Below are 27318 nucleotides of genomic sequence, written 5' to 3' on the forward strand. Positions count from 1 at the left end.
ACCCTATTTTCCTGTTCCAGTCGAGTATGGTTCGCGGGAAGAACGAATACTGGTAAGCCACCGTGAAGGGTCGAATCTTTCCATCTGCATGGCCTTTCCGAGAGGTAAGCGTAGGAGGAAGCAATATAGTGACTGACTTTTCTAGGAACGTACACTTCCAGAGCTTTAACATCTGATATGCCTCTTTTGTAACGTCTGTCACCAGAGTTGGCTGAACATATCCGTAATGCTTTCGCTATTACTGAATGAAGTTGTAACGAAACGTACTGCTCTTGTCTGGATATCTTCTATATTAACTCTATCAATCATATCCTGATACGGACTGCAGACTGACGAGCAATATTGAAGTATTGGTCGAACGACTGTTCTATAGCTACTTCCCTTGTCGTTGGACTGCATTTCGTCAGGACTCTCCCAGTGTATCTCACTCTGGCATCGACCATACATGCGATTAATTTTATGTGGTCGTTCTACTTCAGATACCTCCGAAGTCACTCCTAGATATTTTATAGAAGAAAATGCTTCCAGTGATTGTTCTACAATCATGTAATCATACAAAATGGGATTTTTCTTTCTATGTATTCGTAATACGTTACATTTCTTTGTGTTGAGGGTTAACTGACACTCCCTGTAGTAAGCGTCGATCCATTGCAGGGACTCCTGCATTTTGCTGCATCCGTGAAAAGCTTCCAGGAACTTCCAACTTTACCTACTAGGTCATTTACACTAACGTGACAAAAGTCATTGAACAACGATGTACACACGTACAGATGACAGTAGTATCACGTACGAAAAGTATAAAAGGTCAGTGCAAAGTAATTTCTATTCAGGTGATTCACGTCAAAATGTTTCCGACGTGGTTATTGCCACAAGATGGGAATTACAAGACTTTCAACTCGGAATGATAGTTGATGTTAGATGAATGGGATATTCCGTTTCAAAAATAGTTAGGGAAATCAGTATTCTACGGTCGCAGGTTCGAATCCTGCCTCGGGCATGGATGTGTGTGATGTCCTTAGGTTAGTTAGGTTTAAGTAGTTCTAAGTTCTAGGGGACTTATGACCACAGATGTTGAGTCCCATAGTGCTCAGAGCCATTTTTGAAATCAGTATTCCGAGATCCACAGTGTCAATATTGTGCCGAGAGTACCAAATCTCAGGCATTACCTCTCACAATACAACGCAGTTGTCGACAGACTTCGACAGTTTGAGTAGAGTTGTCACTGTTAAGAAATAAGCAACACTGCGTGAAATAACCGCAAAAATCAATGTGAATGTTCGAGAAATGTATCCGTTTGGTCGCTGCGGCGAAATTTGGCGTTAATGGACTATGGTAGCAGACCACCGATGAAAGTGTCTTTGCTAACAGCACGACATCGCCAGCAGCGCCTTTCGTGGGCTCGTGACTTTATTAATTGGCCCCTAGACAAATGGGGAACAGTGGCCTGTTCAGAGATGTCACGATTTCAGTTGGTAAGAGATGATAGTAGAGTTCGAGTGTGGCGCAGACCCCACGGATGCTGGTTGTCAACAAGGCACTATGCAAACTGGTAGTGGCTCCACATTTGTGTTTAAATGGAATGGCTGGTCAAGCTGACTGGAAACAAGTTCGGCTACTTGGAGACCATTTACAGGCATTCAAAGGCGGAACTTCAATGGGCGGTAATACACCATTTCACGGGGCCACAACTGTTCGCATTTGGCTTGAAAAATGTTGTGGACAGTTCGAGCGAATGATTTGGACAGCCAGATCGCCCGACATGAATCCCATTGAACACGTATGGGGCGTAATCGAGTGGGCAGTTCGCGCACAAAACCCTGCGCCGGCAGCATTTTCGCAATGAACGGCCATAGAGGTAGCATCGCTCAAAATTTCTTCAGGGGACTTCCGACGACTTGTTGAGTCCAAACAAAGTTTAGTTTCTGCATTACGCAGGGCAAAAGGAAGTCTGGCACGATATTGGAGGTATCCCATGACTTTTGTCATCTCAATGAAAGAAGCACGTGTTACAAAAGGATTCCGACAAACTTTAGAGGTTGTGTAGGGGGTATCTTGAGGAAGCCGACCGGTGTGACCGAGCGGTTCTAAGCGCTTCAGTCTGGAACCACGCGACCGCTACGGTGGCGGGTTAGAATCCTGCCTCGGGGATGGATGTGTGTGATGTCCTTAGGTTAGTTAGGGGACTGATGACCACAGATGTGCTCAGAGCCATCTGATCGCGGTAGTGGGTGCCGTGGGGTTTATCCTCCGCCCAAATATGATGACTGCGAGCGTTGAACGCACCTTCACGGTTGAAGGACGCTCGGTCGTGAATAAAACATATGCAGTGTATTAGGGTTGCTTCGCATGAGTGGCACAACGCTGCAACACTCACTGCCCGAACTCCACACACGGAGAAAATTCATAGGCCATCAGCGCCTGTGCCCTCTGGAAACGGAATGGATGCCTTACCTCTCTACATGCATCACCCTCTGAAGCGCTATGCGATTGCTTGGCAATGCGTGTGCCACAGTCGTGTGAAGTTAGCACCCCTTTTTCAAGAAATATACATTTTTTTCAGAGTTCTTGATAGATATAGCATAGTTCTATTGTACAAACTTTCAATAGTTCTGCAGAATTTAGAGACGAAAACAACAATACTCGAAAAAATTTTCGTATCGAAAACATTCTTTGACAATTTCTGCAAAATGTAAATAAGTACAAGAGTTCTGAGCAGAGTTCTGAACAGAGCTCCAAGAGTTCTTTCGAAAATCCAAGTAACATTTTTTTGTGCAGTTAATAGTTTACGAGATAATTGCATTTTAATGAGAAAATCTTTTCACTTACTGTGAAGTTGGCACCCTTTTTTTCAGAAATATATATTTTTCTCAGAGTTCTTGATAGATATGGCATAGTTCTAGAGTTCTTCGTACAAAATTTCAATAGTTCTGCAGAATTTAGCGAAGAAACCAACAATATTCGAAAAAATTTTCGTATCGAAAACATTTTTTGTCAATTTTCGCAAAAATTAAACTTGTACAACAGTTCTGAGGACAGTTCTGAACAGAACCCCAAGAGCTCTATCGAAAATCGCAACAACATTTTTCTATGTTGACAATAGTTTATGAGATAAATTGATTTAATGTGGGACACACTTTGTCTACGGAAAAAATAAATATATTCGTACAACAGCTCTTATGACAGTTCTGGACACAACGTGAAGAGTTCTATCGAAAACCCTAGTAGAATTTTTTTGTGCAGGTAGTAGTTTAAGAGGTAATTGCAACTTAATTAAGAATTCCAAAAGAGCTCCTACTGTGAAGCTGGCACCCTATTTCAGAAATATATATTTTTTTCAGAGTTCTTGATAGATAAGTCATAGTTCTAGAGTTATCTGTACAAAATTTCAATAGTTCTGCAGAATTTAGCGCAGAAAACAACAATACTCGAAAAATTTTCGTATCGAAAACATTCTTTGGCAATTTCCGCAAAATGTAAATAAGTACAACAGTTCTTAGTACAGTTCTAAACAGAGCTCCAAGAGTTCTTTCGAAAACCCAAGTAACATTTTTTTGTGCAGCTAATAGTTTACGAGCTAATTGCTATTTAAGGAGAAAATCTTTACACTTACTGTGAAGTTGGCACCCTTTTTTCCAGAAATGTATACTTTTTTCAGAGTTCTTGATAGATATGGCATAGTTCCAGAGTTATTTGTACAAAATTTGAATAGTTCTGCAGAATTTAACGAAGAAAACAACAATACTCGAAAAAAATTTCGTATAGCAAACATTCGTTATTAATTTTCGCAAAATGTAAATTCGGACAAGAGTTCTGAGGGCAGTTCTGAACAGAACCCCAATAGTTTTATCGAATATGCTAATTACAATTTTTTGTGCAGCTAATACATTACGAGATAATTGCAATTTAAGGAGGGAACCTCTTCACTTACTGTGAAGTTGGAATCCTTTTCTTCAGAAATATATATTTTGTCAGAGTTCTTGATAGAAATGTCACAGTTCTAGAGTTATTTGTACAAAATTTGAATAGTCCTGCAGAATTTAGCGAAAAAAAACAACAATACTCGAAAAATTTTTCGTATCGAATACATTCTTTGTCAATTTTCGCAAAAAGTAAATTCGTACAACAGTTCTGAACAGAACACCAAGAGCTCTATCGAGAATCCTAATAATATCTTTTTGTGGCGATGGTAGTTTATGCGGTAACTGCTTTGATGTTAGACCCACTTTCTCCACAGAAAAAGTAAATTCGTTCAACAGTTTTGATGAACAGTTCTGGTTAACACCTCAAGACTTCTATCGATAATCATAATAACATTTTTTGTGGTTGTAATAGTTTGTATGGTAATTGATTAATTGTGGGCACACTTACTCAAAAAAAAAAAATTATGTCTGTTCGTATGTTCTGATGCCAGCTCTGGATAGCATTGTAAGAGTTCTATCGAAAATACTAGTAACGTATTCTGTGCTGGTAATTGTTTACGTAGTAACTGCCTTTATTAAGGAATGCTTATGAGCATTTCCCGTGAAGTTTGAACCCCTTTTACGATAAATATACATTTTTTTCATAGTTCTTGATATATATGCAATAGTTCTAGATTTCCCTGCAGAATTTCGGGAGGAAAAAAATAACTCGGCAAAATTTTGGTATGGTAAAAAATTATTTGTCAGTTTGGAAAAAATAAATTTGTATAACAGTTCTGTTGGCAGTTCTGGATAGCACCGGAAGAGTTGCATTGAATATGATAAGAAGATTATTGTGGCGATAATAGTTTATACAATAATTGTTTTAATCTGATACTCACTTTATCTACTATAGCAAAATTCGTGGAATAGTTCTGATGACAGTTCTGAATATCACCCACATAGTTCTACCAAAAACTATAGTAACATTATTTGTGACAATGACATATGAGATAATTAATGTGGGACTCACTTTTGTCATGTAAAAGTAATAAATTCGTACAAAAGGTCTGATGGCATTTCCTAATACGACCCTAAGAGTTCTACCGACAACTGTAATAACATTTTTTGTGGGGATAACAGTTAATGAGATAATAGCATTTTCGAGAGACCCACTTGGTCTACATTATAATAAATTGGCACAACCCTTTTGCTGACAGTTCTGGATAGCACCGAAAGAGTACTTTTAAAAACCCCCATAAGATTTTTATGGTGCCAGTAGATTATGAAATAGATTGTGTGTCCACTCTGCAGTGGATGTGCGCCGATGTGAAACTTACTAGCAGATAAAAACTGTGTGCCGGACCGGGTCTCTAACCCCAGGCTATGACGAAGGAATATCGTCACAATATCCTTTCGTCCAGGAGTGCATCTTCTGCAATTTTCGTAGGACAACTTCTACGAAATTGTTAACGCTGGATATGAAGTACTGCTGGAAGTACAGCTATGAGGACGATCGTAAATTCTCACTTTTATTTTGGAAAACCGAAAATCGAAAACCCGGATGTATATTCTACTAAATACAAAAAGTCTAAATGTTCAGCTCTGTACAAATGCCAGTACACCTTCTTAAGACTGACTAGTAACTGTAGGTGGAAGCGTGGGATGTGCACGCTTAGATGATTCAAGGAGAGAAGGCTGGTCAGTGCAAAACAAACAGATGGCTGAGAGAGCAGATACATTCACACACGCCACTAACCAGATGGTGTCACTCCTGTCGAGAAGCGCACCAGAGGTACAATGAGCTGTGGTGGAGTGCTGTTGGCGTGGTTACTATGCAACTTACTTGATGGGCATCAATACACCGTTATATTAATGTACAATACTTGAGAAACAATGTCATTCACACACTCCGAGTTCCTTATCACTCAGTACTAGACTAAATTACCGGCCTAGTGATAAGCAGCCTATGTACCTCACCGACCACACATCTTCGTGTTACAAGAAAAAAGAGAAAAATACCAAGGCACACAAAATATGAATCTGGATAAACCGGAAATCCGGATTACTGAGGACCAAATAAACGAGGTTCTTATTTACAAATTTCGAACTTCTTATTAACTTTAATACCGTATCCCCTCAACATAATAACACCTCTATCAGTCATGTATTGAATTAGGATTTAAACATACTACTTAGTTCGTTTGTACAATATATTCAGGAAATATACTTACATTTCTATATATTGTAAAGACTTTTAACTCTCGCTGTAGTGTAACTCATCAAACTTCCACACTTCCTTTCTAACTAGAACAAATGTTTGCAACAATATTAACGACAGCAATTTCAAATTTATTCGTTACACACAGCACATGTTTTTATGTATCCTAGCGTCTGGTGATGTTACCACGTAACTTTCATCCATGAGGGTCCTGGACATATTTTTAGCTGTTAGTGGGTCCTGGATGTCATGAGAGCTCAAAACAATTACTGTTTTACGTAATAAAATTCATCTGGTTCTTCCTGATTCTAAAAATATACACTTCATGTATGCCTTTCATTTTTGTATGATTCAGTATCGACGCTAATGTTCTCTTGATGAGATATGAGCCGATTGCTCGTTTTCATCCACTGTGCCCTTTCGTATTTCATTTCAGCGATTAATTTATTTGTTTATCAACGTAGTAAGTAGTTCAAAGCTAATCCAGAATGTAAACTGCACTTAAATTCTGTTTGAACTGTTTAATCGTCAGTGTCCGCTGTCCGAACGTCAAATATCAGATTAATACACTGCGCCTGGTTGCGTTATTTTATAGGAATTTTATTATTTTAAGTGGGAAGTACTAGATAATGTTGAAGAAATACAAAGCATATTGTTCGAAGAGCATAATATTATTCGAAATTTACCTGTAGCAATAGGTGCAGCCAAAGCAGCATATGTGATGCTGTAATTACCTCATAGATAACGATATTTGTCTATTGTAGTTTTGTATTCCAATCAGAATTTTGAGGGCATCAAAGCCTCATTTCAGCGTGAGAGAGGGGTAAAATCAATAGACGATATTGAATTGAAAGCCTTCATCAGTCTCTTGTTTTTAATTGTTGTTAACAAAAGTAACAGATAAAGCCTGGAAGATCTGTGTGGAACTGATGGTGATGGCATTGAAAAATTACACCTCGCAAATGAACATAAAACGTTTCAAATTTATTCTGGAGAGCATTAGATTTTACAGTCGCGCTATTCGTGATGAAAGGAGACAACTAGACAAGCTAACAGCTATTCGGGAAATATTTACTGTGTTTGTACGCAACTACCACAAATCTTACACCCTTGGAGAAAATGTTACAGTAGACAAGAAGCTGGAAGGATTCTGTGGAAGGTACAGTTTTCGCCAATATGTATCAATCAAAACAAACGAGTATGGATTCTTAAGTGTGGATTCTTAAGTATTTTACCTGTACAATTTGGAAATATACGCTGTGTTGCAACCAGAAGGATTTACCAACTGAGCAATAAACATTTTGATGTTGTTCTGTGACTGTGTAAACCTATATATCAGTCAGGTCGAAATGTGAAAGCGGACAACTGGTTTACTAGTACTGGAATGATAATAGAGCTATGAAAGGAGAATTTTTCTTTTGTTGGCATCATGAAGAAAAACAAGCGTGGAGATTTCTCTAGAGTTTGCTATCAGTAAAAGAAGGGCTGCCCACATTTCCTTTTTTGGCTTCCACAAGACTGAACTCTAGTTTCCTCCGTACCTAAAAAGGGGAAGTGAGTGATCCAGGCATCACGTTTGCATGAAGATAATTCGATAGATGCTGACATTGTAGATAAACGGAAGCCATCCACCGTAAATTTTACAATAGCGTTAAGTGTGGTATTTTCACAGCGGATAAGCCGAATGCTTTGTACAACGCTGCAATGGTTATATTTTTGTAATGGTCAGTACAGTTGGAATCTATGCACAAGTGATTTATTGTGGCAACAGTAAGAATTGTATCAGAAGGAAAGGGTTCCTGAATCAGCTATGTTATACAATGTTGTTTTCATCGATAAATTCTGCAGAACTATTGAAATTTTGTACAGAGAACTCTAGAACTATGACTTATCTACCAAGAACTCTGAAAAAAAAATATTTCTCAAAAAAAGGGCCCCAGCTTCACAGTAGGAGCTCTTATGGGGTTCTTAATTAAGTTGCAATTACCTCTTAAACTATTACCTGCACAAAAAAATTCTACTAGGAATTTCGATAGAACTCTTCACGTGCTGTCCAGAACTGTCATCAGAACTGTTGTACGAATATATTTATTTTTTCCGTAGAGAAAGTGTCTCCCACATTAAATCAATTTATCACAAACTATTATCGCCATAGAAAAATGTTATTAGGATTTTCGATAGAGCTCTGGGGTTATGTTCAGAACTGTCCTCAGAACCGTTGTACAAGTTTAATTTTTGCGAAAATTGACAAAAAATGTTTTCGATACGAAAATTTTTTCGAGTATTGTTGTTTTCTTCGCTAAATTATGCAGAACTATTGAAATTTATTACAAAGAACTCTAGAACTATGGCATTCCTGTCAAGAACTGTGAAAAAAATATACATTTCGGAAAAAAGGGTGCCAACTTCACAGTAAGTGAAAAGATTTTCTTCTTAAATTGCAATTATCTCGTAAGCTATTAGCTGCACAAAAGAATTTTACTTGGGTTTTCGATAGAACTCTTGCAGTTCTGTTCAGAACTGTGCTCAGAACTGTTGTACTTATTTACAATTTGCGAAAATTGACGAAGAATGTTTGTGATACTAAAATTTTTTCGTATATTGTTTTCCTCGCCAAAGTCTGCAGAACTATTGAAATTTTGTACAAAGAACTCTAGAACTATGGCATATCTATCAAGAACTCTGAAAAAAGTATACATTTCGGAAAAAAAGGGTGCCAACTTCACAGTAAGTGTAAAGATTTTCTCCTTAAATTGCAATTATCTCGTAAACTATTAGCTGCACAAAAAAATGTTACTTGGGTTTTCGATAGAACTCTTGGAGTTCTCTTCAGAACTGTGCTCAGAACTGTTGTACTTATTTACATTTTGCGAAAATTGACGAAGAATGTTTTCGATACGAAATTTTTTTCGAGTATTGTTGTTTTCTTCGTTACATTTTGCAGAACTATTGAAAGTTTGTGCAAAGAACTCTAGAACTATGGCACATCTAACAAGAACTGTGAAAAAAATGTATATATCTCGAAAAAGGGGTGCTAACTTCACGCGACTATGTGCCACAGCCCGAGTGCTTCTGGATAGGTCTGTGCCGAATCTCTGTGATACGACCTCTTCAAATAGTAGCATGTGTACGCTTCGCACGCTACCTTTGCCGTTTGGACGTTCTTTGAAACTACCTGTTTCACGTAGACGCTGATGACTAGCCGTAAACACAGAATGGTGTGACTGACGACCATTTGGAAACCTCTGTCTGTATACGTGTAAAACTGTGTGCCAATTTCCTCTCGCCTCACCATAAACGAAATGTATTTCTCACTGCTGAGACCAAGTGAAGTTCTGCACGATGCAGCACAACAGCACAAGACAAGCTATGGATGAGCGCTGTGTTTATACCACGTATGTTTCTCTTACCCCTCTGCCAGCACTGCTGTTAGTGGTCTCTGTTCTGTTATTATAACGTGCATAGACGCCATATAACGTACAGAATGCTCTCAGGCTTAAAAGTAGCTAAGCTTCTGAGCTCCCTGTCTTTCACCTTTGACAATCAGATAGTCACTACTGAGGCGTTATAGCCATCTCAGTTACATACTGACCCATCAGGGCCATTAAATGAATGTGTAACGTGGAATGAGAGAGTTTGTTTGTCGCTAGGTTTAATAAGTGGGACAAGAGATAATTATAGAACTAAAATTGTATTTTTTTTAGTATCGGAGAGTGTGCCTGAGAGATGCGTCCGAGATGAAAAATCGATGGGTACTAGCAATTATTGAAAGGCACGATCTGACCCGCCTGGGCTGCCACAAAAGTGGGGACCACATCGGATTGTGAAATGCTAGAAGATCGAATGCAATACTCGTCATGCATTAAGTTAAACAAATTAATCAAAATATCCGAAGCGGGGGCACCTGTAGTGCGAAGGAAACACAGTCGCAGTGAGACAAAAATTAGATATGCAAGAACCTAACTGAATTTACTGTTTCCAGGGCGCCTCGTTAATATTAGGTGCAGGAAAATCGGATTTACAATTGCAAAGCAACAATTCATTGATCAATTATCGATTTATTGCGAACAGAGTTATGCAATAGCCAAAGAAAATGTGTATTAAGCACTTACTTCAACTTAAAATTTAAACTCCGTCCACAGGCCCAGCGGACCCAGGGGTTCCGACCGGCCGCCGTGTCATCCTCAGACCACAGGCGTCAGTGGATGCTGATACGGAGGGGCATGTGGTCAGCACACCACTCTCCCGGCCGTATGTCAGCTTCCGAGACCGGAGCTGCTACTTCTCAATCAAGCAGCTCCTCAGTTTGTCTCACAAGGGTTGAGCGCACCCCGCTTGCCAAGAGTGCTCGGCAGACCGGATGGTCACCCATCCAAGTGCTAGCTCAGCACGACAGCGCTTAACTTCAGTGATTTGACTGAAACCGGTGTTACCACTGCGGCAAGGCCGTTGGCATTAAGCAGCTACTGCCATCAGTATAATCAGTTTTATGAACATTATCGGCCAATTGTAGCTCACTAGAAGCTTATTTGTATTTTATTGTACCCGTAAGACATTGGACGATACGTCAGATATAACTGGATGACTGCTTGAGAAACGCCGCAAAGTTCGTAATACGCACAGCTCGCATTTGCAAAGTAATCGAATTACAAGATTCATGAGTCAACTAATCAAACAACACAAATTCCGCCGCAAATCCTGCAAATTGTGAGCTGATCAGATGACGGACAGCGCTAACTGCGAAATGTGAAACTTACCTAGAACTCAAGGAAAATGCTCACCGCCGCACAAGCTAGCTCCGAATGCAAAATGGCTGAGATGGCGGCAGAGAATAACTGCCAACGACGTCAGGACAGGTCCAGGCGTCCTCTCCACGGCAGGTCCCGAAACAACATCTTCGTCCCATCCTCTCTGCCTCTCGAAAAATTGAATCTGCAGCGGAGGATCTCCAGACATTGCCAAAAGACCAGTGAGAATTTCTCTTTCTTCCTCGGAATACAGGCGAATCCTGCACAGATTTAGCAATTTTGGCTCACTGAATGCATGTTGGTATGCAGAATAATGAGTTCTCTGAACATCAACGGCAAACAGTAGCTCTGTAGATTTTTTATTTTAATGAACCTCTAAGCCAGGCCAGGTTCCACTCATTGAGTGAGTCCTTCGTCCCAAAGCACGGTGTCGGACAACATTCATATGTTCAGATAACCCGATTTAAGTCGGAACACAACAGGTTTTCCGACGGTACTCTAGCAGTGCCTGAGCTGTGGTAAAAATTGATGTTTTGAAGAGCGTGCCGCAGTGCGTAGTGTGAAGCAGTCGCCCTCCGTTTCTGGTGGTGGCGCCGCTGTGGCAATCGCAGCTTTGGTGTCTCCCTCTGGAGGGAAAGGGGAAAGGTTGCCTGTTCACGTCCATTTAAGGGGCGCTATGAGCTCGCCAGTTCAACTCCCCCTCCCGGATGATGCCCTCTCTCCCTCCATTTATTCTTCCTATCAACTCTGATCCCCACCCCCCCTCCTTTCCTCCGTCCTTTCCCTGGGCTCACTCTTCCTCCCCCCTTCCATCCTGTGTTTTCTCCCCGCTTATCCTCTCCCTATCTCCTTTCTCCCCCCCCCCCCGAGTCCTTTTGTACTCCCCTCCTCTGCCTTCCCCACTCCCTGGCACATCTGCTAAGCACCCCCCCCCACCCCTCTTATGGATCCTCCTCTTCCATTGGCTCCTTTCCCCCCTCCCCCTTCACTTTTCCTCTCCTTCCCCGCCCCCCTTTTTCCCATCACCTGACCAGATTCCCCCCACCTGCTCTCGGGTGTGGTATGTCATATTTGTGCCAACTTTTAGCGCAGTGTTTAAGTGAGTGTTCAGTGTTGTACGTCCTTCCACAGTGTTGCGAACAGAAATCATGCCGTCGCTGGGTGTGCTTTTTATATCTCTTGCGAACCCAGACTGTCGCCGTGTTTTTTAATTGTCTGTATATTATTTTTCTGCTTCCTGTGTATTTTATTAGCATCATCCACCCTGTGTTTTATGTTTTACGCTCCAGAATTTTCTGCCATTTCACCTTTAAGTCACCGATTTTATCGCCAACTGTTATTATTTTTTATTATCTTCATCTTTTTAAAACAAATTCTATAGGCTGAAGAATGGCGTAATAAGCTGCTGCCAGCCCGCCCCCTTTAGGGGGAATCGAAACTCAATAAAGGAAAAAAAAAACTCGCCAGGTGGTCAGTCTGGGTGAGTCTGGAGTCAGTCTGGGGTCAGTCTCTCGTCCCCAGCTTGCTAGTCTGTCTCTCGCCCAAATTTGTGGCGCAGTGAGAGAACTCAACGAGTGGTCGCCCGGTCGGGGACTTAGTTCCCGCATCTGAGTCTCCGCATGAGGCCGCCAGTCTGCTCGAGTTGCTCAGGCAACGGTCATTGGCGATTGGACCGAGCAGTTGGTCGGTCGTGCACTGAGACACAAGATGACTTGTCCGCCTTGGGCGTCGACGCATGTGAGGCCGCCACGTGAGTCCAGTGGGCCGCGCCGTGTAGCGAGGGGTAGTGGCTTCGCGGCCGACACGAGGGCAACAAGAGTCAACCCACGACATCGGTCTGGCCGGTGCGACCTGCGACGCCGTGAGACGGGAGATCGGCGCGCCTTCCTGCGTCCGTTGAAGCGACTGGCAGTGGAGAGCGTTTTGGGGGTGCTGCGCCAGGTCTTCGCCAGAAATCGCAGTTGATTAGAAGTGACTGAAGATAGGTTGTTTTATTTACTTGTTAAATTCTACTTGTTTTCTTGGTGAGGTCACCAGCCGCTTTGTTTCGGGGTCGTCCCACCATTCTTCTCCGTTTGCCCACCCGCGGGAAGTTTTTCCCTTGTGGAGTTGGGTTGGGTTAGAGCAACCTGCTGGTCGAGTTGTTCGGTAATCTCCCTATCAATCTGCAGTACGTTAATAGCTGCCTCTGTTATGTTTGTCGGATTCGGTGTGTTAACGAATTTATTGCTTGAAGTGTAACGGCCTAATTCCTGAAATATGTTTTTATCTTGCCTATCTTCTTGAGAGGTGGTATGTGTGTACTGTAGAGCATGTTTGGCCAACCTTGTATAATTTTATGTAAGACTGCATTTCATGGGCTTTATTTAAATGGTCATTTTAGTGTATAAAGTTGCCACCCTTCCACTGTAAGACTTTTCTTAGAAGTTAAAATCAAGTTGCACCTTCGGTGGCAAGTTAATCTTTTAGTGTTTTGTATTATTTCCATCCCTCCTATGGGGTGCATAGTTTGTGTGCTAGTGTGAATTGTTAAAACTCTTAGTTGAAGGTAATCTGGTGTGTTGCAGATTTGCACGTGTGTAGTCTGTCAGAGGTTGTTGAGAGCGGTCGTGACTACGGCCGTGTCATAAGGGAGCGGCAAGGTTCTCAGTCCGAAAGCTCATACACTAAAAAATTTGTTCCTATCTGGCTCTGAATAAATTGTAACTTGATATTTAGAGGGTGCTTTCTGCTTATAATTTTACTCTGTTTCTTAAAAAAAAGCTTTTAGGAATAAAATTCCCATTTCTTAAAAGCAATTTCATTTTGATTTCGTCAGTTACTCCCTGGCAACTACTTCCACGCTCACATAGTGTAATTAAATGTGTTAATGTTCTTGATGGATCGCTAGTAAATAAAGTAAATTCCTAAGAAAAAGTTTTGAAAGCAAATTCACTGTTCAGTGCCATCTCCTTCTCTTCTGAGTTTTGTGTACTGGAGGTGAATCGGGTGCCAGTCGGCAATTCCTTTCAAATGAAAAAACTGCGATTGTAACAGAAATGGACGGCCAGGGGCTAACTGCAGATGCTTCTGCGAGGATCAGCACCCTTGAGTAGGGCCTCTTTCCTCCAGAGCCTTTGTGACAGACCTCCTGCGGTCGCTTTCCACCAATGAAAAACTGAAACCTTCCTCCACAGCTAGCCAGACTTGTGCTTTCCTCAATCATAACCACAAATGAGCAGATAAAAACATCACATAGCGACGTGTGGCTGCTGTGTCACAACAACGTTTGAACAATCAAGAAGAACCTCACAGAAAAGTGATCAGGGGACACAGACTGAAGGAATAAAACGCATAACTGAGGGCGAGTGAGAGAGACCCTTTCTAATGATGAAACGCGACAGCAGAAGGAGGCAGGTTAGCTCAGCGGCGGCGAGGGGCGTGGGTGGTACGTGGTACCGATGCAACAAGCTAGCAAGAGTATCGTAACTGTTCCTGAGACTGGCTAATAATCCCTTATCGACCTCTCTGGAGCCCGTAGTACCTGCCATGGAAAATTTCGGTGGCAGAAAAACTCGGGTCCCAGTGCGAAAGAGCTTTTGCTGAGGGCTGGATTTCAAACCGCGGTTTGAAAAGGGCTGAAGGGGTTTGGCATTGTCATGGCGTAGTTTGATGAGCTGACCCTGAAGCTGTGGTGTGTGGGTCTTGATGGCACGTTGCAGCTTGTCCAATGACAAACAGTAACCGACTAGGTTCCAAATAGTCAATGAATATGATACCACACTGATCCCAGAAGAAGAAGGCCATCACCTTTCGGCCTGCTGTTCGTGAAAGTCTTGGTTCTTCTTCCGAGGGGAACCTGGATGACACCACTCCATTGACTGGGTTTTTATCTCAGGTTCGGTAAAAAGCAACCATGTTTCATCCTGGGAAATGACACCGTCAAAACACTGTTTCCACTTTTCAGTAAGGGCTTCATGAGACCCTTGCACACATTCTTCCTTATCGTTTTCATTTCTCTTGTCAATAATATACGCACCCGACGTGCACAGATTTTTCGGTACCCTAGTGACTGTACCAGTGGTACCACACTACTCAATGGCAAACGAGTCATTTCAGCAAGCTGTTGTGTCCTCACACATCTGTCATTTTGGATGATTTGATCAGTGGTCTCCTTGCTCACTCACATCACTCACTGCCGTCGATGGTCTACCGCATCATGTATTGTCCAGTAGAGAGAAATCACCTTCTTTAAACCTCTGCAACCACCGCTGGATACTGCTGCGATCCACTGGGTCCTCCTCATAAACAGGGAGCAACTTCCTGTGAATCAATGTGGCAGTATCATCGCCAGTCTTGAAGAGGAACACCATCACCGACCGTTGTCGCAACTTGACATTTACTTCACGGTCCATTATGGCTCAGCTGCAAATAAAACAAAATACTTTTGTAGACCAGATTATAGCTAAATGTTCCAAGTATGTTCACAAAAAATATCATTCATCTCCTGCAAAAACTAAAAAAAAAAAAACAAAAATTAGAGACGACTGTGCAAAACTTTTTGAACGCTCATTGTAATTACCATCAGGACTAGCAAAAATTTTGCCCAATACTTCTGTATGGGGCATTATTGCACTCTATTTCGTGTCCCTCGCTCAGCTGCGAGGCACAAATAAAATTACAGTTCATAATTAATATCACTGCTACATGAAAAGGCTCGTTAATGTCTAATTACGCAACTTTTGTGAAGCCTGACGTTATCTGCTTGTTGGTTTTTGCAGAGAAGACAATAGCAACCAGCAATTTTCTATAATCCTCTTTATTTAGATAAATGTCACTGTAACCAGTTCAGACAGGTTCATCATCAGACGTCTTGTTCATATTAAGACACATTTTTGTTGTTGTTTACAGTACTTTCAACTTTCTATTCCCCAATATGATGAAAATTCCTTGAGGAGATGGTGACCTACAGTCAAAATATGATAAGAGCAACTGTCTGTTTAACTGCAATTGTGTCTCATAACGATTTTAAACGATGTAAATACGTTATTAAAGTGAAACTGTTTCAGTTTTCTTATGTCGAAAATTCCGAAACATTCTTCTGCACACAACCACTGTCTCAAAACGTCGGTTTTTGACAAAATAGCATAAAAAAATTATACGCAAACTTTTACTTCTTAGACCGCATTTTTATTAGACAATCAAAGCGTGATGTTCAACAACCATCTTCAGATCGTTCAAATCATTAGTGCACGTCAGAAGATTCCAGGTTCGAATCCTGGCAGGGTCGCCATATGTAACGTCCCCTTTGAAAAATTAATGAATCACTCTGCTGGTAAGCCCCTACGTTATTTGATTTTCAAACAGCTGAGCAGTACTGAACATACTCAGACATTTCGCATTTCGCTCTTTACCTATTGTGATCAACACTAAAATGACACACAATATTTTTAGCGCAACGCAATCTGACTTTCAATAATCCCTACAAAAGAATGGCCCTGACTAACATTAAACTATACCTTTGAAAAATCACTTACCTCACAAAAATCTTCGTTACGCAAGCTATTGCAATACAGCGAGCGCCACTACTGCCAGCTAAATGAAAGATTCGAACTATTGAAGACACTAACTGCTGATAGGCATAGTTAGAAAATGAAAGATTTTGATAGAGAAAAACAATGTATTTACCTTAATATTGTTTAAAAGTCATATTATATATATCAGTTCATGACATCTAGTCTTACTGTCTCCGACCAGATCATCCGCTCTCGAAACTCCGCCATCTCACTCCCCACATCCACCACTGCTGGCGGCTCACCTCCAACTGCGCAACGCTACGTGCTGTTAACAGCCAACTGCCCAACACTCCAATGGCGAATATTACAACAATGCCAACCAGCCACAGACTGCACACAGCACAGCCAGTGATTTTCATACAGAGCGCTACGTGACGGTGGCGTTACCAATATAAGAACCTAAACAGCCTACTTACACACGTTGAATATGCATTGAACATGCAAAAATATTGTTCCGTATCAACAAGCAACATAAGACAATGCTGCACAACCGCTACGGTCGCAGGTTCGAATCCTGCCACGGGCATGGATGTGTGTTATGTCCTTAGGTTAGTTAGGTTTAAGTAGTTCTAAGTTCTAGGGGACTGATGACCTCAGAAGTTAAGTCGCATAGTGCTCAGAGCCATTTGAACCATAAGACAATGCTGATGTTAAAATATTATCAAGAGTGTGCCAGATCGTAACCAATAATATCGTGAGACGGAAGTAAAAGAGGGGAGATCGCGGAGCTGCGTAAGTAACATAGCGTGGGTCATCCATTATAAGCATTTGTAAATCAGGTAATTAAGTTAGTGAGGTCTATGCACCGCTAACAAGTCTTACAAATTGTTCCACACTTTGGTTGACGGAAGAGTAATCAATCATAACATATAAAATAGAAATCGTTACATTACATCCACTCGTTACTAAAAATAAAATGAAGCCAGCGCTGGTACACTCTTCACTCCGATCTTCGTTTCGCTTTTTATTCAATTTTTCATCGTTCCAGACGTGTTGCTTCCTTTACTTTCAATTTGTGCTGGAGTTTGCTTCGTCACTAAATCCAGCGGCTAGTTTTCTTGACTTAGCAGGAACGCTTGTGACGCCACACTCTTAGATCTGAGTCAAACAACTTCAACTTAAACAAGTCTTGGAGAACCCTCAGTGGCGATTCTCCTAGACAGTTACACATTTTCCCGTAGCTGAAGCTGTTTTTGGGAAGGCGATATGGTCCGTCACTTACCTCGTTCTACTCTTTCCTGATTCATAATTTCTTATATAAAGATATGTCTTGAAGTGTTTTACCTTGATAAGGTATATATATATATGTAGGTTGCAGTAGGTACTGGGAGATGAAAAAGCTTGCACAGGATAGAGTAGCATGGAGGGCTGCATCAAACCAGTCTCAGGACTGAAGACCACAACAACAACAACACATATATATATGGGGTTGAGTGTGTTGGTGTGTGAGTGTGTTTGTGTGCGTGTGTGTGTGTGTGTGTGTGTGTGTGTATTTATGCACGCATAATTGCTCGTTTTCATACAACCAAGCGTTATTGGGAGAAAAATAGATAATATCTGCATGGGTGCTAGTGACGTCGTGACACCGAGTCAAATATCATCTCTCTTTAAACTGGGTTTTCCATTTTGTGAGTGGCAGAACATAACTTGGATGTACAGTACAGTCCCATTCTTCAATGTGTTCAGAAGAGTATATCAAATTTCCATATTTATTTCCTCTTTGCACAGTCTAGGTTTAATCTCGTCTGATGATACCCCTTGACAAATGTAAGCGGCAAATAATTAGTAGGATTCTTAAAACAAAGCTATGTGTGAGTCGCCGCAAGCGTAGATGCTCTGGGAGACAGAGGAAGTTGGGCGCTGGCCACGGTTCCCGTCTCCGCCTACTCCACCGGCAGGCTCGCAGGATTGCAGACAACGCCGTCCACGTCCCACACGTGCTGGCGTTGGTGGCGTACGTGGGTGTGCTCGTGTGTGCGTGAGCATGTGTGCACGAGGCCGCAATTACGCGCCGCGTGTGGAGGCACCACGATCCGATCGTGTTTGGCCGGCGTTCGAAATGAGCAACCACTCCCCCCCCCCCCCCCATCCCTCCCTGTGGACTGCGGAACCGCCCCCTTACACCCTGACACCCCCTTTACCGCTGCACGGTGACCGGATGGACCAGCCCCTCCCTTACACCCTCTCCCCCCCCCCCTTCCTCAGGCAAACAGATCGTTAATTAGCGAGGCCGGAGAGCGATCGAGTGTCAATTAATTAAGGGACACCTCTTGAGCGCCCGACAGTTACATACCACGGTACGGATATTCCCGCCACCGTCCCACCGGCAACCCCTGGTCGCTCTTCCTGCCAATCCGCCGCTCCCTCCAATCAACTGACAAGTCCCGACATATTCGGCGTGACGGTCGTGATTAACGCCTACCGCCGATGTAGTTCAGGAGACGAGTGTATTGGTTCGCACCGCGGAGTACAACGCCGTACGGGCACGTAACATTTCAGGGAGTAGTCGCGTAAGAATGCCCGCGCTACAAGCACTTACGATACACGTGACGATGTGTTCACCAGAGACGTAGGTAAACAGACTCACGAAAGAAACCTGAATGCTGAATTACAAGAGCACGCGCTCCCTCAGGTTATTAGTAACATCCCCATCGGTCACTTTATTTCTGCTACCGAATAAGTGCTCCTCAAGACTTTTGCCGTTTTTACTCGTACAGGGTGGCGCACGAAATGGGTTACCATTTTGTTTTTGAATATAAACTTTGTTGTCAATACAATCTGAAAGGAACATATACTACAATGAAGAGCCGTCCATGGAGATTTGTTCTAACTCAGCACATGCTCAATATGTCCACCATTTCGGTTCCTAACTTCCTTCAAACGAACATTAAAGTTAGTGATTACCCTACGCACATGTGTGATTACCCTACGCACATGTGTTCCGTAATTTCACTGCAAGCTTGAAGAATAAGTCTTCTGTGCTCCATTAAATCACGTGGACGTTTCGGGAAAATTTTTTCCTTTAGGTACCCCCAAAGAAAAATGTCACATGGATTGAGGTCTGGACTATTGGGGGCCCAATTATGTACGTCATTGAAGCGACCTGGAAATCTCAGTGAAATGATCCACATGTCGAAATGCTCGTGTAAAAACTCCAACACAGTGTTTGCAGTATGTGGCCTTGCTCCATCTTGCAAGAACCACTGCGTGTTGAAGGGCAAGGCAGTAGCAAGAAGCTGTGGAATGAAGCTATTGCGAAGCATGCTCAAATAAAGCTCGTTGTTCACAGTTTCTTCAAAGAAAGAGGGTCCAATAAGTCCGTGACTGAAAATTGCTGCCCACGCTGTAATCCTCGGAGCATAAGTTGTCGTTCATGAAGCACTTGTGGGTTTTCAGTGGCCCAAAAGCGTACATTTTGTTTGTTAACCACACCATCTAAATGAAAATGCGCCTCGTCTGAAAATCAAACGTTGTTGAGAGTTTCTTCCCTATCCTCCGCCCACTGAGCAAACAATAATCTCTGCTGCTTGTGTTCTTCAGTGAGCTTCTGTGCACAGGTCATCTTGAATGGGTACATATGGAGATCATTTTTAAGAATGCTTTGAACGGAGCGTCTGGATATTCCCAGTTGCACTGCTGCCTTTCTACACGATTTACCGGGACTTCTCTGTGCAGAAACTCGTACCGCTTCAATATTCTCCGGCGAACAAACAGGCTTAGGCCGAGGTCGCTTCGCTTCCAATAATGTTCCTTCCTGTACAAATTTATCGAACAACCTGTGAATGGTCTTCTTGCAAGGGACCCATCGTGTGTTAAACTGTTGTCTAAAACGCCTCTGAGTCACAAGGCTTTTCGTTTCATGAAAAAGTAACACAATCGTCGATCGTTGGTGTCGTCAGTCTTCCATTGTCAGCCATTGCTGCTTACTAGTCTCCTAGCGGCAGTGTCGTGAATTACACATCATTTCGTAACTCATTTGTTTTTCCAAGCTCTGCTGGTACTGCTGTAGAGATCCCAGCGGGATATCTAATGTGCGTCGTAAATTGTGAAAGAAGCAATTGGTAACACATTTCGTGCGCCACCATGTAATTACACTCAGATTTGTCTACTGCATACTGTGTTGCCATTGATCCACTTTCCATTATGCTATCGTCCCTGTCTTTTCTTGTCTCTTTCACTGCAACAAAGAACTTCTTTACACTTTTAATCCTAAAAATCCACGCTATATACTGACGGTGATATTTGCAGACGGCCAAAACAATGAGAATAATCTCCAAAGAGCAGCTTATCAACTTCAAAGAAACTGTGCTTCACGCAAAAAACAAAGTTGATGGAATTTTATGGCAAAAAAGGTCGAAAATAGTAATAAATGAGAAAAAAGTAGACGAAGTATGTAGCAGGATTTCGGTGAGAGCTGTCTTTGGCTGCGGGTTTGTAACCATAGGCTCCTCACGAAATGCTTTCTTTTATTAGTAACAGTTTAGAGTGCCACAGTGCTTAAATAAATAACACAGGCCACCGAAAAAATTTTTTAAAAAACTTTTTTTTTACTTTGATAGCTGATCTTTATAGATTTTTACGAGCTGATTCCAAATATAGCCTTAGTTTTTTTGGATCACCTATAGTTTTCGAGCAATATGCTTTTGATCATGTGGTATAAAGATCCTATGCTATATGGTAAACGGGCAAATTAATGAAACGGTTTTACAACATATGAATGGTATGTATTTACAGTAAGCTACTTAAATAATGATATATGTTAATAGAGGTTTCACTTGTCAGCTGGAATTGGTTTGTATTTTCTTTCTCTTTTTTCTCTGAAGCTTCTTGTGTAGATTTTTCTACGATGAGCCGCTTGCTGAACTTTTCCGTGAAGTGACCAACAGTAGTCCCCCATCATGTTAGTGTTCCAGCGACCTTGGTAGCGTTTTTCCTTCAATTTAATGTCCTGGTGAAAACGCTCTCCTTGCTCCTCACTAACATCTCCCACATTGATCGGGAAGTAATCAAGGTGACTGACTGTTCAAAAAGTGAACTTTCAGGCTCATTAAACGTCCTAAAGTTTTAAACTTCTTTAACATTGTATCTATAATAAAAACTTATTCTTGGTCTTTGTAACGACTTGCTTGAATTATACCCATGCTTCTTTCTCATTTAAGGTCACTGTGGATTCAAAGTTAACATAAAACATCAATTTTCTAACGTCAGGTCCGACAAAGACGCCTTCATTTAGTTTAGCTTCTGAAAGGTGTGGAAACTTTTGGTAGAGATACTTAAAACATGGTCCATCCTTAGGAAAAGCTTTTACAGACTGTTTCATTAGGCCTAACGTTCTATGTAGAGGTGGTAGGAGAACGTTTTTTTGGATCTTCAAGGTTTTTGCGTAGAATGTTCTTCAAACCAGGTTTTAAGGACTCCCTCACAGGCCAGTTCTTTCTGCACCAGTTTTGACCCATAGCCCTACTGTCCCATTCACATAAGAAACATGAAAATTTGATGAAGCCACCTTGCTGACAAAGGAGCACGCATGTTACTTTTAGATCGCCACATATCATCTAACCATGACGAGAATAGCTTATTCGCACTATTTCTAGGTTTTCATAGATTTCATTGATATGTACAGAATGTCGAAGATGTATAGACGCATAAATGTTACCATTGTGTAATAAAACAGCCTTTGAACGAGTTTTGGATCAATCAATAAACAGCCTCCAGTCTTCCTTTTTGTATTCGATACCAAACTCATTCATCAGACTATGAATGTCTGAGCAGTACACTAAATCACCTTCTTGTTGGAAAAACTTGGAGAATTGCTGCTCTCTCTTTCTATACTGCCAATACGTTCTTTTCTTTTAATGTAGGGCCAAGCAATTTAGCTTTTTCTTTCGTTAAGCCCATATCCCTAACCAAATCGTTAATCTCGGTCTGAGTAAACAATTTGGGCTCTAGACTTTCTGTATTACAATGGAATTCATCATCATATGCCGCTACTTTTCAATTAGTTTGCTCCTCAGTCTGCCTCACAAGGGTTGAGTGCCCCCCGCTTGCTAGCAACGCTCCGTAGACCGGATGGTCACCGGATGGTCGCCCAGACCGACAGTGCTTAACTTCGGTGATCTGACGGGAACCGGTGTTACCACTGCGGCAAAGCTGTTGGCCATCAAAAGCAGACTAGCACTAGCAAAAAGGGCATTCCTGGCCAACAGAAGTCTACTAGTGTCGAACAAAGGCCTTAATTTGAATAAGAAATATCTAAGAAGGTACGATTGAAGCATTGCATTGTATGATAGTGAAACATGGACTGAGGGAAAACCGGAACAGAAGAGAATCGAAGCATTTGAGATGTGGTGCTACCGACGAATGTAGAAAAATTGGTGGAATGATTAAAGGAAGAAAGGAATATATGGAAAACGCTAGCAAGAAGAACGGACACGATGATAGGACATCTATTAAGACGTCAGGGAATAACTTCCAGGGTACTGGAGAGGGTAAAAACTGTAAAGGGAGACAGAGATTGGAATATATTCAGCAAATAATTGAGGACGAAAAATGCAAGTCCTACTTAAAGATGAAGAGGTTGTCACAGGAGAGGAATCCGTGGCGAGCTGCATCAAATCTGCCAGGAGACTGACAAAAAAGGAACAGGAAGCGTAACTATACTGCACAACTATCACTCCGACCTAGTAGCGCAAGGTAGCTAAATCTAAGACCAAGTTAAAGAGAGTAACAACGATTACTCTGACTGAAAACGTTTCTTGATCCGTGAAACGAGCATCGCATTGTTTTCAACGACAGTTTAGAGATAACACTACTAAATTTGGAGATTACGTTATTTTCTCCTTTCGTCTTTATTCGCGTCATCATTTCGGTCCCATTTCTAGGATTTGCTTGGCTAATCCTTCAAGAATTTCTTTTTTTTTTGCGTTACTGCGTTCTGTTTGAGCAGTTTGAGGATTACTTTGAACACTGCATGCTGAAAAGTATTTAACAGATTAAGTTGAGATTTGACCTGCTTTACTGTACATTATGCACCAACGAACAAGGAGGAGACTTTCATTGGTATTAACGCCATTTGTGTATGAGGGCGATAAAGCTTTTCCTCGCGAGGGCAGTCAAGCTTTTCCTCGCTCTTTAACTCCATCTGTTACCTTTTAGACGTATTTTATCTCACGACCTTTAATTCTGAATACCTAATAACTGAGCGAGAAACGGTTGAAATGAATTTGGAGACTGCACTGTTACACATGCAGGCGGTACCATGTTCTATCTCACGGTTCCTGCGCTGTTTAACCCGTCACTCGTTTACACGTCACTCGTATGACAATTACAGAGCGGTAATTCCGTTTAAAAATAGTAGAAACCGAACAAGAGGAGAAAAAAAAAGTTTTTATTCGTGGTCCGCTGATCCGAACTCTCTACGGATGGACGAATTATTAAATACTCTCTCTGGAGGAGATACATAATAGGAAATACCAGCGAAATGGAACAGAATATCTCTCGCGGCACGAGTTTGTGATGGTTTAACGGAAAATACAAAAAACATTTTCAACACGTTGCATGCTATTTATTCTTGTTATAACGAAGAAGATAAACTAAACACTTTATTACACAGTACACTGTATACATCTTTACGGCGTTCTTAGAATACACTATTCACACTGAAAAAGTTTTTAATAGAATCATGCAGTAGACATGAAGTTTATAGGCCGTACTTTCTGCGCAGGTGAAATATCACTGGGTTACTTGCAGTTTCTAGCACTATGTGCGTCACTATATTTTTGACACAGGATTTGTGTACATTATTAAGAGATATACACTGCATGTGCCATAATATACAGGGTGAGTCACCTAACGTTACCGCTGGATATATTTCGTAAACCACATCAAATACTGACGAACCGATTCCACAGACCGAACGTGAAGAGAGGGGCTAGTGTAATTGTTTAATATAAACCATACAAAAATGCACGGAAGTATGTTTTTTAGCACAAACCTACGTTTTTTTAAATGGAACCCCGTTAGTTTTGTTAGCACATCTGAACATTTAAACAAATACGTAATCAGTGCCGTTTGTTGCATTGTAAAATGTTAATTACATCCGGAGATATTGTAACCTAAAGTTGACGCTTGAAACCTCCGACGTTCAGTTGCGTGTAGTAACAAACAGGGGCCACGGTCGGCGAGCAGCATCTGCAGGGACATGTTTACGACGACGACCGTGTTTACGAGTGTGGCTGTAGTGCACTGTTGGGGTTTGGTCTAGCTGTCGCAGTGTCCGCATGTAGCGCTTGCTGCTATTGTTATTCTGCATTCGTCTCCGATCGCAGACCAACTGTAGTACACCGTGTTACCAGACGTCTGTGATAGTGTAGTGCTGTAGGAACTGTGACCATGGTGTATTCGAACTCTGAAAAGGCGGAGATGATACTCATCTACGGCGAGTGTCGACGAAATGCAGCTGAAGCCTGCAGGGTGTATGCAGAACGGTACCCAGACAGAGAGCATCCAACGTGCCGCACATTGCAAAACATCTACTGCCAACTGTATGCAACAGGTATGGTCGTAGCACGCAAACGGGTCCGTAACAGGCCCGTCACAGGAGAAGAGGGTGCAGTGGGTGTGTTAGTTGCTGTTGCCATTAACCCACACATGAGTACACGGGACATTGCGAGGGCCGGTGGACTGAGTCAAAGTAGTGTCATGCGCATACTGCATCGTCACCGCTTTCACCCGTTTCATGTGTCGCTACATCAGCAATTACATGGTGATGACTTTAATCATCGAGTGCAATTCTGTCAATGGGCATTAACAGAGAATGCGTTGCAGTCCTACCTGTTTACCGATAAAGCGGGTTTCACAAACCACGGGGCAGTGAACATGCATTACTGGTCCGTGGACAATCCTCGCTGGCTCAGACAGGTAGAGCGACAGCGACCGTGGACTGTAAATGTATGGTGCGGAATCATTGGCGACCACCTCATTGGTCCTCACTTCATTGCAGGGGCCCAAACAGCTGCAACATACATCGCGTTTCTACAGAATGATCTGCCAACGTTGCTCGAAAATGTCCCACTGGAAACGCGTCGACGTATGTGGTATCATCATGATGGTGCACCTGCACATTCCGCAATTAACACTAGGCTGACCCTTGTCAGGATGTTCGACGGGCGTTTCATAGGACGTGGAGGACGCATAAATTGGCCAGCCCGTTCTCCTGATCTTACACCTCTGGACTTCTTTCTGTGGGGTACGTTAAAGGAGAATGTGTACCGTGATGTGCCTACAACCCCAGAGGATATGAAACAACGTATTGTGGCAGCCTGCGGCGACATTACACCAGATGTACTGCGGCGTGTACGACATTCATTACGCCAGAGATTGCAATTGTGTGCAGCAAATGATGGCCACCACATTGAACATCTATTGGCCTGACATGTTGGGACACACTCTATTCCACTCCGTAATTGAAAACGGAAACCACGTGTGTACCTGTACCTCACCCCTCATGGTAATGTACATGTTCGTCAGTGAAAAAGACCAATAAAAAGGTGTTAGCATGTGGACGTAATGTGCTGTTCCAGTCTCTTCTGTACCTAAAGTCCATCACCGTTCCCTTTGGATCCCTACGTAATTCGGTGCTCTCCGATACACACGATCGAACAGCGGAGGAGTGGTACTCAAGCGTCAAATTTAGGTTACAATATCTCCGGATGTAATTAACATTTTACAATGCAACAAACGGCACTGATTACGTATTTGTTTATATGTTCAGATGCGCTAACAAAACTAACGGGGTTCCATTTAAAAAAAACGTAGGTTTGTGTTAAAAAACATACTTCCGTGCATTTTTTTAATGATTTGTATTAACCAATTACACTAGCCCCTCTCCTCACGTTCGGTCTGTGGAATCGGTTCGTCAGTATTTGATGTGGTTTACGAAATATATCCAGCGGTAATGTTAGGTGACTCACCCTGTATATCGACTTTGATTTATTGCTTACATGGGAAATTTTTATTATAATGCAATACATTTCTAGCACTCTCATCAAAAGAATATTCTTTGTTTGAAAAGTATTTGTCCAAAATGTTACACTTGTCCCCTGTGAGACTTGTTTGTTTTATCCTGAATGCTAGTGTTAATGCAACTATTCGACGTCAATACTAATACGTTGTTTAATTTATGGAACGGAGTTCATATTCATTTGTGTCACGTACAATGTAACCAAGAAAAGCTCCTTCGGAATGTAAATAAAATGAGGATTAACAGAGCACTGAAAATTGTCTTGACACTAAAGGCTTATTATTGACGAAAATTTGCTGGAAACAAGTCTCTTCCATAAAATTTATAGTAACAACTATCCAGAGCTACCTCCAGTCTGTAATCCCTGACACAGCACTCGTTAAAGCCTGTGCTATGATAAGTGAGCGGGATTCACCTTATGAGAAAGGAGTTTCGTATAGATATCGACCGCGTGTACCTGAATGGTGGCAAATCAGACTTACATGCACTCTGTAATAACAATGATCCGTCAAGTAAGTCGGAAATGCAATTACATTTCAGAGTGGATCAAAAGCAACCCAGAAGATGCTACCAATTTGATAATAATACGGTCGCCAGCCTAATTAGGCATTAACTGAGTTTCTTCCCTGTACAAAATGGTATATATTCATACAAAACAACAAGTTGTAACACTGCATAAAATAGTCGAATTTTAGAACCAGAAAATCTATTGAACTGATAGTTTCACGTTCTGTACTGATATGGATGAATACATAACACTACATTATAATGTATACTACAAAACTTTATACTGTCTATTAATCTGATTAAAATCGGGCATAGGTTACCCTAGAAATTGCACTTTCGTGCCACACACAAAATGTCAATTTTGATA

The sequence above is a fragment of the Schistocerca piceifrons genome, chromosome 4, assembly GCF_021461385.2.
Source record: "Schistocerca piceifrons isolate TAMUIC-IGC-003096 chromosome 4, iqSchPice1.1, whole genome shotgun sequence".
Classification (NCBI taxonomy): domain Eukaryota; kingdom Metazoa; phylum Arthropoda; class Insecta; order Orthoptera; family Acrididae; genus Schistocerca; species Schistocerca piceifrons.